Source organism: Pleurodeles waltl, chromosome 6, assembly GCF_031143425.1.
Source record: "Pleurodeles waltl isolate 20211129_DDA chromosome 6, aPleWal1.hap1.20221129, whole genome shotgun sequence".
Taxonomy (NCBI): domain Eukaryota; kingdom Metazoa; phylum Chordata; class Amphibia; order Caudata; family Salamandridae; genus Pleurodeles; species Pleurodeles waltl.
This window is the reverse complement of record NC_090445.1, coordinates 930,741,977-930,763,880: the sequence shown is the minus strand read 5'-3', so window position 1 is coordinate 930,763,880 and position 21,904 is coordinate 930,741,977.

The following is a 21,904-nucleotide window of genomic DNA, read 5'->3' as shown; positions in this document are numbered from 1 at the left end:
GATGTAAAGCATTCTAGGCCTGGCAATTCAAGCGCTTCAGTTCACACATGTAAAGCGCTCTTGGTACGACAATTCAAGCACTTCAGTTAACAGATATAAAGCGCTCTAGGCACGGCAATTCAAGCGCTTCAGTTCATAGATGTAGAGCTCTCTAGGCATGGCAATTCAAGCGCTTTAGTTCACAGATGTAAAACACTCTTGGCACAACAATTCAAGCGCTTCAGTTCACAGATGTAAAGCGCCCTAGGCACAGCAATTCAGGCGCTTCAGTCCACAGGTGTAAAGCGTTCTTGGCACCTCAACCAAAGTACTTCAATTCAAGTTCAATGAGTAAAAACATTTCGGCCTTTATAGTTGTGAATGTGAAAGTATTTTTCGAGATAAACAAATCATAGTTTTCATTGTTCTTTGAAAAGCTTAAGATGTGAAAAGCATATTTAATTCTTTGAGATTTCCTAGGTCATGATCAAAGGTTTATGTTGTGAATGCATAGATGTTACAGGATTGATATTCTGAGTATAATCATAGTCTAACGCTCTTGCCATCTCATGGTTCTGAGGTCGTAGTTTATTCTTGTTCCATGTTTCAAAGAAGGGGCTTTGCCCTCACTTCAAAAGAGGTCTCCATCTGATATCTCGGAGATGCATTTAGTCAAGAGTCTATTGATGAGTTACATTTCTATGAATGAGTAAATGCATATTTGTTCTAACCTTCTCTTTTCAGATCTCTCTCCCTGCTGTTCCCTGCCCTAATTCCCTTCCCCCCGACTGGCTTCATCATAACTCTGTGCTATAATAGCTTTCTGAGTTTCTGACGCCGGAAGGTGGGCCTTTTGTTCAGCGACGTGCAGATCCAGAGGAAAGGACACTGTGACAGAATAGTGAGCCCACAAGTTTATAATTTCCTCTTGGTCTGTACGTGAGCTGCGCAAAATGGCCACCCTAGATACCTTTATGCAAGTAGTCACTCAGATGCAAAGGGATATGACAGACTCAAAAAACAGTACAGCTGATTTAGTAAATAAAGTAACTCAGTTACAGAGTAAGGTGGATGGTTCTGAATCTGAGTCTCGTCCTACGCCTTCAGCACCAACTAACATAGCTGTGAATGTGCCAACACAGATTCCTTTAGCTGCACCAGAGAGGTTTTCTGGGGACCCCATAAGGTTAAAAAATGTCTGACACAGGTGGAACTACATTTTACGTGTCGGCCTAGTGCCCTTCCGGACGCACAATCTAGAACTGCATTCCTTATATCAAATCTTAATGGTGATGCAGCTATTTGGGCAGTGCCATTAGTCCGATTAGACAGTCCTCTTTTATATAACTGGCGTTGTTTTGTAGAAGAATTCGTAAAGGTTTTTGACAGACGTGTAATCACTATGGCCCTCATTACAACCCTGGGGGTCGATGTTAAATTGGCGGTAATACCGCCAACAGGCCGGCGGGAAAAAAAATGGAATCACGACCATGGCGGAAACCACCAACAAAGACAGCCACTTTAACACTCTGACCGCCAACGCGGAAGAAACAAACACAGCGGCAGTAACCACCAACAGATAGGCAGAGGACAAAGTACCACCCACTGTATTTCAACATGCCTATCGGCCACCTTTTCCGGGGCGGAACCAACGCTATCAAATGTACGGCGGATCCAGTACACAGAAGGGAAAACACTCACCTCTCGACACCCAACGAGGAAGCATGACGACATGGAGCCCGAACTACAGGTGTTACCAATGCTGCTCTTCCTCCTGCTCTATCAGGAGCAGGCAGACGCCGTCGACGATCACAGTGAGTACTGCACCTACAACACAGTGGAGGGGGGAGGGAAAAGAGAGTGACACACACACGCAATACCCCCACCCACAACAACATACACACAAATGCATGCAGCAACATTACATATACACCCCCCCACCCCCTGGAAGAATGCAAGGACAAAAGTAAATGATTGTAACAATTGTAATCATGAAAAATCAGATGGTCAAAAATCAAAATACAGTATATTCAAATATGTACACCAACTACACAAGTCCGGATAGTGTACCAATCATTGTCCGTGGACCGCTGGGCCCAAAATGCAGAGAGAACACTGTTGGGGCATCAGATCTAAAATAAACAGGCACCTCAGGGGGAGGGGGCACCTCAGCCAGATGAACGCACGACGCCACTGCTGCACAAGGGGGCTCCATGCCCATTGCTGTATCTTGGGGAGTGCAAAGCCACAGTCTCTCAGGTCTAACCAGTGGGTGGTTTGCCCATTGCTGTATCCTGGGGAGTGCAAAGCCACAATCTCTCAAGTCTCTCCAGTGGGTGGGTTGCCCACTGCTTGATCCTGGGGAGTGCAAAGCCACAGTCTCTCAAGTCTCTCCAGTGGGTGGGTTGCCTACTGCTTAATCCTGGGGAGTGCAAAGCCACAGTGCCTCAAGTCTCTCCAGTGGGTGGTTTGCCCACTGCATGGTCCTGGGGAGGGCAAAGCCACAGTCTCTCAAGTCTCTCTAGTGGGTGGTTTGCCCATTGCATGGTCCTGGGGAGTGCAAAGCCACAGTCTCTCAAGTGGATGTCATTCACCACTGGTTCTGGAGGGGGCCTCATGCCCAGAGTGCTTCATCCTGCCAAGGACTGAATTAGTGGATCCCTTTCTCCACTGGGTCTGGAGGGGGCCTGGTGCCCAGAGTGCTCCACGTGCATTGTGGCCGGTACCAAACCCTCACCTGGGTGTATGTGCCACGAGATTGCTGAGGAACATTTAGCATGATACGCCATGGAGGCAGCGACATACCCCACACTGCTACGGCTTCGCCTTCCACCTGCAGGTGCAAACAGTGATGGAAGTCATGTCTCATGGAAGCTGGCCAGGGTCCAGGAACTCTCCTCCAGCCTCGGATGACTGACCGCTGGGGATGGTAGCCATGTCAGCGGTGGTGCCACTGTCCGAGCATGTCGTGGGTCTTGTGGCGGGGCTTGCGGCGGTGTCCTGTGGCGGCGGTGCTGGTGGTGGTGCATGGGCCAGCACCTTCTGTGGGACACAGCAGGGCGTCTCCTGCAGCCTCGGACGGCTGCCCACTGGGGAAGATGCTGGGGACTGTCGCTAAGGCTGTAGACGTGCCGGTGGTGGTGCAGGTTGCGGTGCAGGTGGCGGAACAGGTGGCGGGGCAGCTTGCGGTGTTCGCCGCCGTACTGGTTGCTGTTGTCGTGGACAGAAGGGGTGACACTGGTCCCTCAGTCGGTGCCACTGTGCCCTGTCCTGACCTGCTCTTCTGCTTTTGTCCCTTCCCCACCTTTGATGGTGCCGCAGGTGTCTTGCCACTATCCCCTTTTGTTTTTCCAGAGCCCTTGGTGGCTGGTAGGTGCGGCTTCTCACTCCGGGATGTGGACACCTTCTTCACCTTGGCAGGTGGCGGAATGTCCTTGCCCTCGCTACGTGGCACACTGGCAGCCTTGATGGGTGGCACACTCCATGACCCCGCAGTTGATGGCACCACTGTGCCTGGGGATTTGGTGGTTGAGGTGCTGGGCTGGGACCTGGAAAGCCTGGCCCTAGGGGAAGGACGGGGGGGAGGTGAAGGGAAGAGGTCAAGGTTTGCCAGGAAAAGTTTTTTAGACACAATGGGACGGGAAGCTGGAGTGGGTTTGGGAGTGAAGGAAGAGGTAATGGTTGTAGGAGGTGTACGTCTGCTGAATTTGGGTGAAGGTGCATGGGCCGGAGGCTGTTGTGAGGTGCATGGCTGTTGGGTGGGTGTGTGCTTGCGTTTGTGTACTTTGGGAGAGGGGCTCACAGACACACTGGGAGAGGACACAGTGGGTGTGTGAATGGTAGTGGGGGTGGTGATTGCACGTGAGCGGTGTGTAGTGATGGGCGTGCTAATGATGGAGGTAGTGGCTGAGGATGTAGTGCAGTGAGCCCGGGACCCACGGCATACCCGACGTGGGTCCCGTGCTTCCCATGCCACTGGATTCAAGCTAGCCTGGCTGATGAGGGGTGAAACCCCGAAACCGGTCCCAGGATGCTTGTTTCCAGTCCAGGGAAGACCTGGCCTGGCAGTTCGGGCTGGACTGTTCCCATAGGGAACAGGGTCAAGACTGATTTGCATATGGCTGGGTCCAAACTGGAATGGCATGGGCAGCAAAAAAACGATGGATTAAACCCAGATCTGTGACTGGGGGTGAGTGTTTGCATTGTCAGCACTCCGTCCATCATCATTTTGTTTTGCCTCTGTGCAAGACGCTACATCCTGCGGAATAGCAGCATCCCTTATGTGATGGGTCAACTCCAGAGGCACCGTGTGTGGCTATTAGGGGACTCTGGTTACCCCAACCTGTCATGGCTATTGACCCCAGTGAGGAATCCCAGGACAAGGGCAGAGGAACGCTACAATGAGGCACATGGGCGGACTAGGAGGGTGATCGAACGCACCTTCGGCCTCCTGAAGGTCAGGTTCAGGTGCCTCCATATGACAGGTGGTTCCCTATTATTCTCACCAAGAAAGGTGTGCCAGATCATCATCGTCTGCTCTATGCTTCACAATCTTGCTTTGCGACGCCAGGTGCCTTTTCTGCAGGAGGATGGTCCAGATGACGGTGTTGTGGCAGCTGTGGAGCCTGTGGACAGTGATGAGGAGGAAGCAGAGGAAGAAGACATTGACAACAGGGACTCTGTCATACAGCAATATTTCCAGTGACACACAGGTGAGAACACTTTCTTGACTACTACAAGTACTTTCACACTTCTACCTCTCTCCTCTCTGTCAATTTCAACCAGTATTTGGTAACTGAGTTGTACATTTCCATTAAGGTTTCACAGGTGTGGTTACCAACGTGTGTCATCTATTTGCATCCTTCATGGACTTGTGATGTGTGACATAGGTATGTTGACATTACTATTGAGAACGGATTTTGTCACTGTCATGGCTAATACACTTTTTCTAAATCACAGACTGACTCCAGATGGTTTTGTGCTTCAAGGGTGTTTATTGAAGTGCTAATTTTTTGAGGGGGTGGTAAAATGGTGAGGGGTGAGGGTGGAGGAATGTCCATGGCAGAGTCCAGTCTATTAGTCTCACAGGTGCACTGCCCATATTGGCAAAGGAAGTGGAGCTGGGGCAGTTCCAATATGGACAGGGTTACAAAGTGGGACAGTGGGATGACAATCAGGGTGGTCTCATTTCTTGGCGGGGGTCTTGCCATCGTGCTCTGTCCTGTTCCTGGATCTCAGGGACCGCTTGCGGATGGTTCTCAGTCTGCAGGGGGTGGGGTGCTGGTGTGGTGGTCCTGTGGCGGGGCGTCCTGTCCACTAGCGCCGGCGGAGGTGGTGGGCAGTTCATCGTCCATGCTAGTGTCAGGGGCCCCTTGGAGTGCCATGGTGTCCCTGATGGTGTTGTGTATGTCCTTCAGCACCCCTACGATGGTTCCCAGGGCGGAGCTGATGGTTCTGAGTTCCTCCCTGAAGCCCAAATACCGTTCCTCCTGCAGGCGCTGGGTCTCCTGAAACTTGGCCAGGACCGTAGCCATCGTCTCCTGGGAGTGGTGGTATGCTCCCATGATGGAGGAGAGGGCCTCGTGGAGAGTGGGTTCCCTTGGCCTGTCCGCCCCCTGACGCACAGCAGCCCTCCCAGTTCCCCTGTGTTCCTGTGCCTCCGTCCCTTGGACCGTGTGCCCACTACCACTGTCCCCAGGTCCCTGTTGTTTTTGGGGTGGTGGGTTATCCTGGGTTCCCTGTAGTGGTGGACACACAGCTGATTGACGTGTCCTGTGCACGGAGGTATGGGCCCGCTGGGTGGGTGCTGTGCTGGTGTTTCCAGAGGGTGGAAGGTCTGTGTTGGGCTGTACCTGTGCGAGGGGAACCAACTGTCCCAAGGCCCATAATGGTCCGGGCTGGTCATCCGGATCCAGTTGGCCAGAGCTGCTGTCATCACTGTGGGCCTCTTCTGTGGGTGGGGTAGAGATGTCTGGACCCTCCTGTCTGGTGACGTTAGGTAGTGGTCCTGCAGGGGTGTAAAAGCATGATTATTGCATGTGTGTGTGTCATGGTGTGCAATGGGTGGGTGAGCGTGTACCCCAGTGCTAGCATTCCTGTGTGGGAGCTTGTGTGATGATGGTTGGGGGGGTGTTATGGGTATGTGCAGTGGGCATGCTTTAGTGAGGGGTGTCCATGCTTTGTTGTGTCATGCAGGGCTTGGTGTTGGGATGGGTGGTTTATGTTATTAGTACATTAGTGAGGAGTTGGAGTGATAGGGGAGGGGGTGAGGGTGGGGGTGTGTGATAGCATGCAGGTAGCGTGGGGGATATGATAGTTAAGATTTGACTTACCAGTGTCCATTCCTCCACCGACTCCTCCGAGGCCCTCAGGGTGCATAATGGTCAAGACCTGCTCCTCCCATGTTGTTAGTTGTGGGGGAGGAGGTGGGGGTCCGCCGCCAGTCCGCTGTACCGCGATGTTGTGCCTGGATACCGATGAACGCACCTTCCCCCGTAGGTCGTTCCACCTCTTCCTGATGTCGTCCCTATTTCTTGGGTGCTGTCCCACTGCGTTGACCCTGTTGACTATTCTTCGCCATAGCTCCATCTTCCTGGCTATGGAGGTGTGCTGCACCTGTGATTCAAATAGCTGTGGCTCTACCTGTACGATTTCCTCCACCATGACCCTGAGCTCCTCCTCAGAGAACCTGGGGTGTCTTTGCCGTGCCATGGGGTGGTGTAGGTGATGTGTGGGGTGGTGTATGTGGTGATGAGTGTGGTGATGTGTAGTGGTGTGTGGTGTTTTGTGCGTGGATGTAGTGTGGGTGATGGTGTTGTGTGTCTCTGTGTGGTGGGGTTGTCTATTCTGTGCTCTCTCTCTGGCCTTCGTCAATCAGTTTTGGTCGTAGGGGTTTGTGGGTGATGTGGGTGTGTGTTTTATATTGTGTTGGGTGTGTGGGAGTGGTGTTTGTATGTGTATCAGGTGTGTGTATTTCGAATTGTCCAATGTGGCGGTGTTTTGGAGATGTGTGTGTATTTTGAGCGCGGCGGAGTGTACCGCCAATGGAATACCTGGGTTGAAAGACCGCTGCATGGATTTGTGGGTCGTGATAGCATGGGCGTGTTTCTGTTGGCGTGATGGTGGAGGATTTGTTTTCGCCAGTTTATCACTGACCTTTGGTGTGGCGGACTTGTGTGGGTGTCTGGATTTCGGCGGATTCCGAGATGTGTGTCATAATAGCTGTGGCGGACTTCCACGGCTGCGGCGGTGTATTGGCGGTCTTCTGCACGGCGGTGAGCGGCTTTTACCACCAATGTTGTAATGACCCCCCAATTCTTTAAAAATGTATTTACCTGGGAGGTTCCGGTCAACTTCATACGTTCTGACTTAGTCACTTTTTTGGAGATTTTCTTCACCGGGACGAACCTGCAAGTCAGGCCAGGTCAAGGTTGAGGCAAGCCGGGTAAAGTTGCTGCGGCGGGTCGGTCCCTCTATGAAGGTTTTTTCCAAAAGTTTGCCAAACTTCTCCAAACTTCTGGATCTTCTTCCAGCTGTTCTTTTAAGGTTCATTCGAGGTCCACAGTTCACCCCAAGGTTCCAGAAGCTCTGAGATGCTCCTTTAGGGTGCGGGACTACAACTCCCAGAATGCACCTGGAGCAAACTTGTCTTTGGCCACTGGACAGTGGTCAGCTGGTTGGTTTCTTCAGGAGTTGATGCAGAGGACTCTGGTTAGCAAGTTTTCATCTGTAGCAAACAGGGAGAACCTCCCTGAACCAGTTGAAGCTAGGCAAAGTCCTTCTTGTGGTGAAGCCCATGTGTGCAGCTATTGCAGTCCTCTAGAGTGCAGTGTCCAGATGCAGGCCAGGGGTCCAGCAGGGCAGTCCATCTTCTTCTGTAGTTCTTCCTGATAGGGATCTGGTTTTATCTTTGCTGCTGGGTGAAAAACAGGGGGGTTCCTGGTTCTCCAATCAGGGGCTGGGTCCTTCCCCCTTTGATGACCACATCCTGGGAAGTGTGGTAAAAATCAATCCCTGGGAGGAACATTCCTCAAAAATCCGTCATGGCTGGAAGTGATTTTTGGAGGTTACATCTGGCTGAGCTCACCCACTGGTGTGGCTAAAAATCATAAACACACCCCTCCCCTGCCCTCTCCTAATCTAATAAAGGGGGAACCTAATTGTCTGGGTTTGCAGGATGTGAGGGGGTTGTTGGGTTGCTCCAAATGCCCTTCTTTGCCTTAGAAAACCGGTTTGGCAGCCCTCCCTCCTTCCTGCTTCCCCATCTACTGAGGGGAGATCTCCTCCCCCAGGCACATCTCTTTGTTTTTGAGCCAGGCCACTTCACACCTCATCAAGTCAGCCTGGCCAGGCTGCCAAAGGCTGACCAATCAGAGCAAAGCAGCAAAAACACTACATGGCTGAAGTTGGCATTTTTTTAGGTAGATTTTAAAACACTTTACCTGAACAAGTTATATTAATTCCAACAACTGGAAGTTGTGGGATTTATTATAACAATTAATTTGATACCAAACTTGTGGCATCTGTTACTTAAGGGGACTTTTAAAATTAAAAATAAAGGGGCATATTTATACTCTGTTTGCGCCGAATGTGCGTCAATAAATATGACGCACATTCAGCACAAACCGTGCACCATATTTAAACTTTGACGACTGAGCCCGAGGACATCACAATTCCTCTGTATGCATCATTTTTTGGATGCGGGAAACTGCCTTGCGTTAATGACATGCAAGGTAGGCATTACCACCCAAAAAATGACTTTAAGGCCTGTGCGCCTTATTTATACTCCTGTGTCATTTTGAAACACAGGAGGGGGCGGGCATGAAAAAATGACACACAGCCTGATGTGCAACGTTTTTTAACACCTGGGTCAGGGCAGGCGTTAAGGGACCTGTGGGCTCACTTCCATGGTCTCTGACCATGGAAGGAGTCCAGAGGTGCCCTTCCCTGCCCCCAGGGACACCACCTGCCACCCCCGCCCACCCCTGGAGGACACCCACGGATGGGGAGACCCATCCCAGGTAAGTAAAGGTAAGTAGAGGTAAGTATTTTTTTAATTTTTTTTGAAGTGGCAGAGGGAGGCCTAATTTGGGCCCCCCCCTACATGCCACTGTGCCCAATGACCCTGCCCAGGGGACAGAAGTCCCCTGGGCATGGGCATTGGGCAAGGGGGCATGACTCCTGTCTTTACTAAGACAGGAGGCATTTCAATGGGGGTTGTGCGTCAAAAAATGGCGCAAGTCTGGTTTGAAGCATGATTTTTGCCTCAAACCTGACTTGCACCATTTTTTGACGCACAACCCCCATTTTCCCCTATGCTGGCGCTGCCTGGTTTGAGTCATTTTTTTTTTACTCTGACCAGTCCGCAGCACCGGCTAACATCATTCCTTAAATAAGGCGCCCGCATGGCGCTTAGGAATGACTTTAGCCAGCGGTAAAACATTTTACTCAAACCAGCACCGGCGCTGGTTTGTGTCAAAAAGTATAAATATGGGCCAAAGTCAACCAATTCTACCCTATGAAGGCCATTCACTACAATGAGGGAAAAACAAATTTGGCTGTTTTACCTCACCAGAGCTTATAAAACTATTTTTATAATGTCCATGCTTATAGTTACATGGCACCCAGCCCTAGAGGCACATAGGGCACACCTTAGGGTTGGCTTATATGTAAAAATAAGATAGTTTAAGATTTTGGAACTACTTTTAATTTCAAAGTCGAATTTGCATGTAACTTTAATTTAAAAGCAGCCAGCAAGGCAGGCCTGCCTTTAAAATGACACTGGGCATCTCAGTAGTGCATCTATGGGTGTACTACATAGCTAGTTAGTGTCCCTAAACCTACATGCCCTACCATATACTTGGAACTTATAGGTAGGTTGACCTAGCCAATTATAATTATCCTAATTTGCATACTGATAGTACTCAGGGCACCATCAGAATCAGGAAAACACGAGCAAAAAGTGAAAAATGGGGGCAAAAAGTTAGAGGGGCTCTGCAATCAGCACCATGTACCCGGTCTACATGTTTCAGAGCCTTACCCCTAGGCTCCTCTTCAGGACCAAGGATGACTCCCTGGTTCCACTGCTTACCACTCCTTACATACTACCACAGGTGTGAGTACGAATTTTGCATGCTAAGTGATAAAGTACATTTCACCTATTTTATGTGGTATCCTCAAAAGATATCTGTAGAGATAAAAAGGGATGTAGTTATCGTAGCCCTGTAGAATACTGGGCCACCATTCATATTTTACTGCTGTGGGTGTGGTGCCACTCATGAGCAAACTTCACCCCACACGAGAAAAGGCATATGTGATAATCAACGGTCGAATAACGTGCGCCGATAATGCCTCATCATAGACATTACAAGACAAACTACACATAAAAAGATGTAAAGCACACAAAATAACACACTTGGTACATGCACGACATACTCAGTAGTATGCTGGCTAGGGTATCATATATCTGCCGGGAGGGTGTGTGTGCTTGTAGTCACACTCTAAAGGTTTTGACAAGGTATTAAAATACACTTTACTTCTCTCCTGGTCAGCGTCAGTGATGCGATAAAGAGAAAATAAGTTAGCACTTACTTCTTCAAAGCGACGCTCGTTACCTGTTGCTCACCTCCCCGGGGTCTGAATGTTATGGGCATGAGTGGGAGCCAGGCAGGGTCCAAGGCGTGCATCACAGTGTGCTGTGACTTTGGAATATGTTGCAGCACTAGACTGCTGACTTCCCAAAATGTTGGATTGTCCTGGCCCTCAGGGAGGTACGCAAGGGCCCCACGATTTAGATCTCTGCGAGAGTGCATCGGGGAAGGCTGCTCTAATGCGAGGGGATATCAAAGGTGGGGGTGGACAATGCAGAAGGGGCTATGTGCTGGGAGGTACGTGGGGGGCTCTGTTCAAGGTGTGGCAGAGGGTGCCCTATAGGGTCTGCAAACAAGTTGCAGCAAAAACAGGCAGCTTTATTATAAAACCTATAAAAATGACGAATCTTATAAGATGTACATGTTCATCTGGCGAGGTGTCTAACTAGGTAGCATCCCTCATAGTGGTAATGCTTCATCAGCTGGCTCCATGGGATGGGCTCATTCAGGCCTTTCTAGTGTGTGCGTAATCTATAGACCTGCCTTTGTTCCCTTTCAAACAGTCTGGATTCGAAATTAATGTTGGTTTGATGTCCCAGAATGACCCACTATTAGTCGTCTACTGTGTGTGCTTTCTCTACTGTGTGTGATTTCTCTATATAGTGAGTGGACATTTTTGTGGTGGTCCATCCATATCTAAGGTTACTGCAATGTTCGCATATCCTAGTCATAACCTTTCGGGTGGTCATCCCAACATAATGTAGGTTACAGGGGCAAGTGATCAGGTACACTGCTCGTTGAGTGTTGCAGTTAGTAAAGTCTCTGATGTCCCATGTCATATTGTCATTGAAAGTAACTGTTTTGGTGACTTTTGTCAGGTGGTATACACTGCAACCACCACATGGATGGTGTTCTGTGGGTGGTGGTAAGTGGTTAGCTCTGTCTGGTTTCTTGCGTGTATGTCATGGACGGGGGTGCACAAGCACATCGCTGAGACTTTTTCCACATTTATGTGAGAACATAGGTTTGGGAATATTCAATAAACCACTATTAAGGATATGCTGATGTTTATTAACAATCTTGCTCACTTGGTTAGAAACTATATTGAATGTTGTAAGGCATATTGGTCTCTCCTTTTTTTTTTGAGGAGGGGTATCTAGTAGAGCTTCTCTGTTGTTATTGCGAGCTTGTTTCATGGCTTGATTGATTGTCCTGGAGGGGTATTTCCTTGCTTCCAGCTTAGATGCTAACCTTTGAGCTTGCTCCTTGTAGTCAACTACCTCTTAACAGTTCCTTCTCAATCTTAGGAATTGTCCGTAGGGGAGGTTCTCCCTTAGGTGACGGGGTGGGCACTATGGTACAAGAGTAAGCAGTTCTTGGCTTTTGGTTTTTCATGTGTGGCTGTCATTAAGGTGCCATGGGTAGCTATAATATTCATATCCAAAAAGACTAGATGTTCCTTGCTCATTGTGTGGGTGAATCTCAGGAACTCATCCTGTCTATTCAGCCATTCTAGGAAGATCACAACCTGTGCAGCTTCTCCTTTCCAGAGGACCAATATATCGTCAATATATCGTTTCCAGATTACTATATTCTCTCTGTACGGGTTGATAGGGCTTAAGATTCTCTGTTTCTCGAGATGATGGACATAGAAACCAGCTAAGTTTGGAGTGAAGGTGCTTCCCAGGCAGGTCTCATGTTTCTGAAGGTACAAGGTTGCTTCAAACTAAAAGAAAACAGCCTTCCATAATCACATTTCGTGGTGTTTGGTACTCCTAGTCTGTGTTGAAAATGACCTCCTAAATTGTACGTAATGTATCAGTGTGAAGGCTACAAGTATATAGCCTCTGCACATGCAATATTATTAGTATTTCAGTTTCTAGGTCAAACGGTCTGTCTTTTATGACACATAGTACATCTTGAGGTAGGTGCCAGTGTTTTGAATTATGGGTCTCAAAAAGGCATCTGCAAAATGGGACAGGGGTTCCAGAATGGAATTTATTCCTGATACTATAAGTCTGCCTGTGGGTGTCTCAAGTTCTTATGAATTTTTGGAACAGTGTAGAAGTATGGAGTTACCAGATTTCTATTAATTAGGAAATCCCCTTCTTCTTCGGATGTCCAGTTGGGTGCTAGGGCTTGTTCTACCATACTGCTAATCGTAGTCCTCTGAAATTCTGTTGGGTCCTCCTTATGGTTTTCATAGCTGCGTTCATCACCCTGTAGTCCCAGACATTCTTTCTGATAGTTCCCACTGGTTTGGATCACAATGGCACCCCCTTATCTGCTGGTTTAATCACCATTTTAGTATTGTTACCCAATTCTATAACCTAACCAATATTCCACACAGCCCCGTCAACGACATGATCAGTAAGGCCCTGTGTTGTGGGTTGAATAAACGCTTAACCTTGTCCAACTACATCTGACTATGAGGTCACTTCTACTGACTCAAGGATTTTATTTCCTGAGTTTAGTTTTCAAATAAAAGCTCTCCATTGCTCAGAAGATGTTGACATTGCTAGTTTGTATTACATTATCAGATCTTCTTTGTTGTGTGGCAATTACTATCCTGTGGTAGTTTTGTCTCAATCTTCCTAAAGGTATGATATGATGTATGACCCAATAACTCTCTGTTTTTTTAAATCTAGTTGACAGTGATGGATAACCCTTTGATTAATCCTGTAGTTGGAGTTTGCATAGGTGGGAGTGACACCTAGTGTCTTCCTTGTTAGTGTGCTAGCCTGCTGCTACTACTACTACCCCCTCAAGTTAATATAAGATATCTCCTTGGGAAAACCCTACAGTAAGAAGAATGAGGTATTAGCCCTCACTTCATCTATTCAGGTTATAGAAGAACTATGGACTTGAAATCCCTTGGGATGTGTGAGGTGCCTTGCTCCTAAAATTTAGGACCCCGACTAAGGTATCCTTTATTTGTCTCACACACATTTGGAACAGTGTATTAAATATTTTTGATGTAGTTAGTAATTACTTCTACTGAAGCAGATGTTGTTTGTGTATATCTAGGTTTTTGTAGACAAAATAGGCAATGCAATCATCCTCTACTGGTAAATTTAGTTGCAGAGGAGAGTATAGCAAGGGTATAAGTAAATGACAAACAATTCTTTTCGCAGATTTAAAAAACAGGTTACACTAAAAGACAACAGTGCAAACTAAAAGATAAAAATAAACATTGGAAGCATAAATGAAGTAAAATAAATGATCCCCTTTTTTTTTTAACAAATAAGAAAACTCACCCTTTCCACCCACAGCAGGCACCCCTCTCCCCAAACCAATGGCCCCATCCCCAAAAAGTCCAACGAAAGTCCAAAGTGAAAAACCTGGTCCCAACTCCTTTTCTACCCTCTCCACCCACAACAAGTCCCTCCCACCAAAACAAAAAATGTAAAAAAGGGCTTCGAAGATAGTATTCTTGATTTGTGTCCGGACCTGGTACAGGCGGTGCTTGATCCTCTCCAGGTGGCTCTCCACTCGCCTCTTCAGGCGGTGCAGCTGGTGCAGGATGGGCCACAGCAATGTCCTCTGAAAGTCAGAGGGGTGGCAACAGTGGCAGTGAGGGCCCATGACAGCTGGCAGTGGCACCCACAATGTAATGGCTGGGAGGCCAGAGGTTGGTGCTGACGTTCTGAACTGGGGCCTGGGTCAGAGGCAGCTATTTTCACCTCTTCATTCTCCAGAACCACAAGCTGCCAGGATTCTGCCAGGTGGTCTCCATCCTCTGCAGCTGCACACAGGCCACTATCACTGCCTGGTAGGTGGTGCTGGTGGACCAGCAGGAGTACCTATATCGGGAAAAACAAAAACGAAAAAAGACAAATTGAATACAATGCTCTGTGCAAACACTTGTTTAAAATTAAGGAGCGGGAGGCACAGTAGCAGTACATTACTGGTCCCCTAGGGACATTGGAGTCTGATGTGCTTTCATTAGGAGAGTTACAGGACCAATTGTATTTGTTTACCCACACATGCATAACATAAAAGCACTGACTGTCTGTTGGAAAAGAATTAAGACAGAATAAGACCAGGTTAAAATAACAGTGATCTGAATTGCTTTTAAAAGCTCTTCTAGTAACTAAACAGACACTTTGTGTTGATAAATAACAATCAATTACCTCTCATTTATGAGCAATGCATTATGGACTATGGAGTACAATTTGTGATTAATTAATTTGGGTGTTTTGCTACTGTTTGTAGCTTGGGCAGCTGTAGTTGACAGTTATCTATCTTTATTTCTAATGGCCCTGTTCTTCTCCAAATGCCTTTCACTTTCTACCCTGACTCCAAATAGGCAGATGTATAATAAATAAGATACTACATCACACACGTCATGTATAAAGTGTGGATATTATTATCCTGTCTACTGTAAGTGGACGGTAGGGAAAACAATGCACTGCACTACAGGAAAAGGAAAAGCTTATATAGATTGTATTTGGCACATTAATCACAGAGTACACCTTACAACAAACATGAAATCAAATCAGGCACTTAGTCCCACTTTACTCACAAACATCTAAAGGGAAATATCTGAACAGGTGTAAAATACATCTGCATGGGAAACCATGGAATATATTTTGGAATCACTTCACATGGGCATATAAATGTGGCATATGCCAAGCATGGATTGTTAAATGTCTTGGTGGGCTGGGATGGAAGAATTTAGGAGAAATAAATGAGAGAAGTACTAAGGAGTGACTGAGTGGGAGAAGGGAAAGACACCTTGTGTGTTCGGTTTGAAAGGCATTGAAAACTTTGTAAATGACACATTAACCAAAGCAGATGCACAGCCAACACTGCAGTCATGAATTGAACCATACTGCACTTCAGTCATGGGTGGTGAAATGCCATGGGCAGAAAGAGGGGGGTTGATGAATAATGATGGGTCCTGTGACTCTGCCTTGCTTAGCAATTACAGTGAGTCAAGGGATTAGACCAAAAATTAAAATAACCCCCACTTTGAACCATAGCTTTGATAACAATAAACCAAAGTAGGTGAAGTAGGTGAGCAGCATGCCCATCTCCAGAAGAGCTCCCTTGTTCAGTCATCCAAGCAATTATTCAATCATCCGTTCATTCTTCCTATACATTTTCACCCATAGCCACCATGATTTATGCTTTACTTTCTCCAATCCAGTCTTTCACCAAAACTTCCTTGCCGTTATTCATCCATTCAGTTTCCACCATTTCCTTCAATCACCCTTCTTTCACCTATCCATCCGTTTACCTAACACTCACCCATACACCCCTTCATCCACCCACCCACACACCCTTTCCTTTCATTCATTTCACCCATCCTTTCTTTCAAGCTTCCATTCTTTCCCATTTTCAGCAAGCCATCATTTTTAGCATACATTATGTGAGCTTTTGCTAAGATGTAGATAGAAGAGGCCATTACTCAACCACGGCTGTAACTTTTATAATGGGGAGTAAAGATTACTAGTAATGAGCCGACAATGCCCTAGTAGCTAGTGAGTATAAGAGTAATTGTCCATAAGCAAGAAATGTGGCTCACCACTGCCCGTCCCTGCTGCTGCTTCTCTGCCTCCTTCTGCTCCTGCAGTGGCACTTTATGAGTCTGCAGCACTCTGAGTGGCTAGAAGAATCATTTTACATTTTTTAGATGAAAAACATGCCTCCCCTTAATTTTTTTTATTAATAAAAAAAAAACTGCAATACTTCACTACAGTCCGGCTACCACTGCAGTATCTTCTATCAAAAATATAACTGGGCATTTTGTTGGTTCACAATGTTAGAAAAGCCATATGGTCAAGATAACCAAACACTTTTCATAATGGAGGGGCAGAGCTATAGCCTATGATGATGATGATGATGATGATGATCATGATGATGATGATGGTGACTCTAAATCATTGAAGCGCAATGAAGAGGGGAAACATTAGTGGTCAATGAAAAACATATGGGGGGTCATTCTGACCCCGGCGGTCATGGACCGCCGGGGCCAGGGTTGGCGGGAGCACCGCCAACAGGCTGGCGGTGCCCCGCAGGGCATTCTGACCGCGGCGGTTTGGCCGCGGTCAGAAGTGGAAAACCGGCGGTCTCCCGGCGGTTTTCCGCTGCCCAAATGAATCCTCCATGGCGGCGCAGCTCGCTGCGCCGCCATGGGGATTCTGACACCCCATACTGCCATCCTGTTCCTGGCGGTACGGTGTCGTGGGGCCAATGGCATGGGCACTGAAATTCGCGACGGGTGCTACTGCACCCGTCGCACCTTCCCACTCTGCCAGCTCTATTCGGAGCCGGCGTCCTCGTGGGAAGGGTGTTTTCCACTGGGCTGGCGGGTGGCCTTTTGGCGGTCGCCCGCCAGCCCAGTGGAAAGCCCAGAATCACCGCAGCGGTCTCATGACCGCGGAGCGGTGTTCTGGAGGGGGGAACTCTGGCGGGCGGCCTCCGCCGCCCGTCAGGGTTAGAATCACCCCCATGGTGTTGGTTGGCTAATGCAATGGGACCTCATACTTTCCAGCCATGTTGCACTGTCGTGGGAACTGCTGGTATACTGCATAAATGAATTACACAGCACAACATTAGGGGTTTGGGTGGGTGGTCCATGACCATGTTGTTAACTGCTAAAGCATGAGCAAGAAAAAGAAGGGTTCTCAATAAACATACGTGGTGAATATTATTCATAATTCTGGCTTACTTGGGCCTGCAATCTTCACAATAGACAAAAGAGTACCAAAAATGTGTTCTTATTGACAGAGGACCACAAGATATATTTGGGACATGGAAAGATAACCAACAAAGCAGAAGAAATCTACAGACTAGTACAGACCGGAGAAAGTCAGATACCCCAAAATAACCTAAAATAAGAGAAAAAAAGATACTGCAGAGATAACAGGAATTAGACAGAAATTGGATAGGGAAGTTGGAGAAAAGGAGACAGTATTAAAAAAATAAACAAGAAAAAAATTAAAAGTAGTATAATAGTGGGCAGAGGTAATAGTTAGGGAAATACTATTAATAGTTAAATAATACTGGGGTGAGAGGAGCCCTCAGCAGTGGCGCTGGGGGTCAGCACTTTCTTCTACCCAGCTCTTCCCAGACCCACCTCCACGCTGGCCCCCTTCTTGCCCTTGGATGCTGCTGTAAGAAATAAGGAAGAGACAAAAAATAGTTTAGCGGTACAGTTAATCTCCACAAACTTATTAGAACAAGCAAACACAGTAACATTGCACTTATCTAAATCAGATCACCGGTACTAGTACTGACTATCACTGAGTTGGCTTTACTAGTCCTAAAATATCCTATCCTATAATTCCTTATCAATATATAATTTGGAACTAATGCATTTCTCATTTCTCAACCCCCTTGATGGACCAACTCATTCATAGAGAACGTTAACACAGTGATATCACTAATGCATTATGTTGACAGGAAGACAGAGGAGTCTGCATTGCAATGGCTTCTTAAATAATCAGCCAAATCGAGTGCCGATGAGTATGATGAGGGATCACCGAGCACCTGCCTAGCTCAAACTTGATCACATAATGATATTCTTAATGAAAACTAAACATAACTTACCTCTGAGTGTGAGCAGCATGCTATTCAGAAAAAAAGTTAGCATTGTAGAACACAAGCATAACAAATAATATAGTTAATACTCAGTGAGCCCCGGAATCTTGACACCTAGCAGGTCAAGCAGGTCCTGCACCCAGTTGAGGATATCTACCCAGCCGTGCATGAGCTGCTGGGTGGTGCACTGGACCTGGCAGGTGTGCTGACGCTCCCACAAGGACGACTTGGTCTCAGGCCTGCCAGCATGGGGGGGAGGTGGCACTGCATGTAAAATCCAGTGCTGACACCTGCACCTCACAAAAGATAGGCTGCAAGATATGTGGCTGCTGCTGCAGGCTGTTTGGGAGGGGCTGGTGCTGCAACTCCACTGTTCATCACCCTTCTCTACCATGACACTGGGCGAGGTGAAGAAAAGAAACAGGAGAAGGTAGGAAGGAAAGAAAAAATAATAACTAAGGAAGAAAAGGAAAAAATAAGCAAAAATACAAAAAGTTACAAAAAGTATGAAAAAATGAAAAAACATAAAAATACACAGAAACAAAAACATACATTAATACATTAAATAAAAGTGAAGGGTAGATTAATTAGGAGGGTGGAGGATTTTAAAGATTAGGGAGACATTAAAAAAACAGGCCTAGCACCATGAACAGAGTACGAAAACAAGATGACCTTGCCCATGCAAGCCACGTGGTACCGTTTGTGTGTGGTTTTGAATGCAAGAACGTAGTCTATATTGCTTTTGATGTGAAATGCAATGGAGACGTGTCGACCTGCAGAACTCCGCGTAGCGCTGCAAAGTTTGTTAACCACTTTGAGAAGTTCCGCATAGCGAGACTCCAGAACCCAGGCCTAGTATAAAACTGCATACACAAGATCTACATTGACAGGTCTGAGACAGGGTACTTCAGCGGGTGGAACAATCAGGCTTCCATCTTTGATTCATGTTGGCCAAGCGTATCAGACCACAAGATTATACAGATCATACAAAGGTGTTTTCATTAGTGAGATTTGCTTTGCTTTGAGTAAGCCAATACTCCTGTTTTTGGTCACATCGACCTTATGATGTTGCACAGGCTGATTCAGTTAAGCACTTATTGATGTATTCAGCTGTGGTTCTAAAAATTCTGGACCCATGTAATTTACTTTGCCACAGCAGTACGATTTTAGAATCAGAAGACCGATAATGGCTAGTACACTAAGCATGAGCATTTTCGCTCAATTCCAGCAGCGTTTTCACCTCGAAATCGCCATTTTCGTCCTGCACTCGTGGCTCCCATTTTGTACACGGCAGCCATTTTTAAAAGTTGCCCTCACATAGGCTTATAATACAGTCAGATTTGATTCCAAGGACACGTACACCTTGATTGACTTTTCTCTGACCTGGGCAAGCTGGAACCATTGCCTCAGGCCAAACCTGTTTGGTCAGTCCCTCTCCCAGTGGCCAAATCAGATAGCATCAAGGCACACCATGCCATAAAACCCTTATTATCGCTCACACACCCTGCCTAATCTTGCTCACACCTGCACCTGCTCTTTTCTTCTTCTTACTTTACGAGGGGGAGGTGCCCGTTTTTATTGGGGGTACACACTTATCTGATGTAAAAAACTAGGCTTTGCCGGGTAATTTATTATGGGTTGGATGACATGAAATATGAGGTTTCATCATGACACTGTTTTTTCCTTTGTAGTGAAAACATGTGAATGACCAACCAAAATGTCAAGAATGTTTGCCTGAAGCTTAAAAAACTGTATATAAGGAAACCTGACTTTGCATTGACACACAGTCTCCTGAGAACATACAAACCGTGCTGTTGTACTTCTAGGACGCTTGTTACTTGGTTGCAGCCAATAAATTCGATCTTTGACTTCACCTAGAAGACTCTGAGTTTCTGTGGTCTGAATCAGGAAAGTACCCGAGGTCTTTGGGTGTACCCTGGCACCGCTGGGTTACCGGATCAGTACCGGTTCTGAAAAACCCAGTACCTCAGTTGGCGCCCAATGTGGGGCGATACCAGCGGTACCGGTCCAAGCCTGTGGTCTGTGAGGAGCCTCGTGTGAGAATTCTGGAGGAAGGCCGCCACTTCATCGACCCCTGCATGTCGACGTGGTCCGAAAGTCTTTGCTGCGAGGTTCCCCGCTTCCAGACGGCTACGAAGGATTGCTGCCCTGGCTATCGCCCTGATTTGGAGCCTTGATGTTTGGTAGAGCGAAACGATAAGACGAGTCTTCTGGTGACATCATCGATATTTTCAGTTAAGTATAAGTGGAGCGTCTCCCAGTCCTTAGTTGGACACTTGGTTTGGTCCTTAGTTGGACATTTGCTTTGGTATCCCTTCGGGATCACTTTGATTTGGAACTTGCAAGTACCAAAGCCGAAGGACTCATGTATTCACGAGACTATCATAAACGATAATCCTTTGAAGTTTGAAGCTAGACTAGTGAGCGAAGATGCCTGGTCTTAGCAGACTTGGAAATTTGTTTTGTCTTGGTTGTAAAAGGGACTCCCGGTTGGAGGACTCATGTCCGGTTCCTCCGATTGGAACTCCAACCTATGAACTATATGTGAAGCATGGAGTAGGCCCCATCACATATAATGAAGTATGGATCCGTTACACCAGAAAAGATGGTGTTTTAAAATGGCCCCAAAATGGTAGCTTTGACACAGAAATCTTAGATAACCTCGAAGTTAGACTTTTTAAGAAGAAAGCCCGGCCGGCAATGCTTGATTCTTTCCGCTTATGGCGTAAGGAAGCCAAGCAAAAGGAAATTAAATTAGCTAAGAAAAATAAGAGAGAAAAAGGTATTTCGATTATGCAAGCTGCTATACAGTTTAAAGATAACGAAGTAGAACAGTTGAATGAGCAGTTGCATAGGCGACATAAAATGACAGTAGATAAATGCTATCCAGTTTTGCCGCCTCTTCGGCAAGGGATGCAGCTTGCTTTTATATGTGGAATTATCACCAAAAAAAAAGAATATATATTTTTTTTTTTTTAAAGAAAATTATTAATTATGGAAAAATTATTTTAAAAAATAAGTGCCTTTCAAAATCGTTTTGTAATATTTATAAAGCTTAATACCTATACTATGACCTCCTAGCATTAAAATTTAATTTAAGTTATGTTGCACCGCTAAAATGACATTTGTATGTGCAATTTCCCCTTGGCGCAGGAGCAAACAAGCTCATTTCTATAAAGTATAAGTTAATATTTTCAATGGCTGACTCATGGATTGTGTAATAGACATTCTGGTAATGCATATTATGCAAGAAAATTGTAGGATATTGATTTTTTAATGCCTAAAATATCAAAGTCGATTTTGGGCAAAAGCACTGTTTAAACTGCATTTTCTTTCATTCAGAGTACTTTTTAAAGTGTCTCAGGCTTCAGTAAATGCATACATTTAGGTTTCATATATATTTGCAGGTTGTGCCTTCTTGTGATTCAATGAGTCAATGTGCCAGTACAAAGGCTTGTTTTAATATCAAGGATGAAGGTTCTAACTTCAGCTGGGCCTACTGAGACGTTCATTCATTCGAGGTTGATGAAATATGTACCATTGCATGGGATTGCAACAAGCATTTATTCTAACAACTGGTATGTGTGTTATTAAGGTTTGTGAATTATTCACAGTAAATGTAGTTTAATAATCTGGAAATAGAGATTAAAAAAATTTAGCGCCTAAAAAGGAAAAATTATTTTTTTAAATTGAGTGAATTATTGCAGGTTAGAAGGAAAATAGGAAGGCCTACTGTCTTTGACAGATTCAGAGTGGCAGAAGCTAGG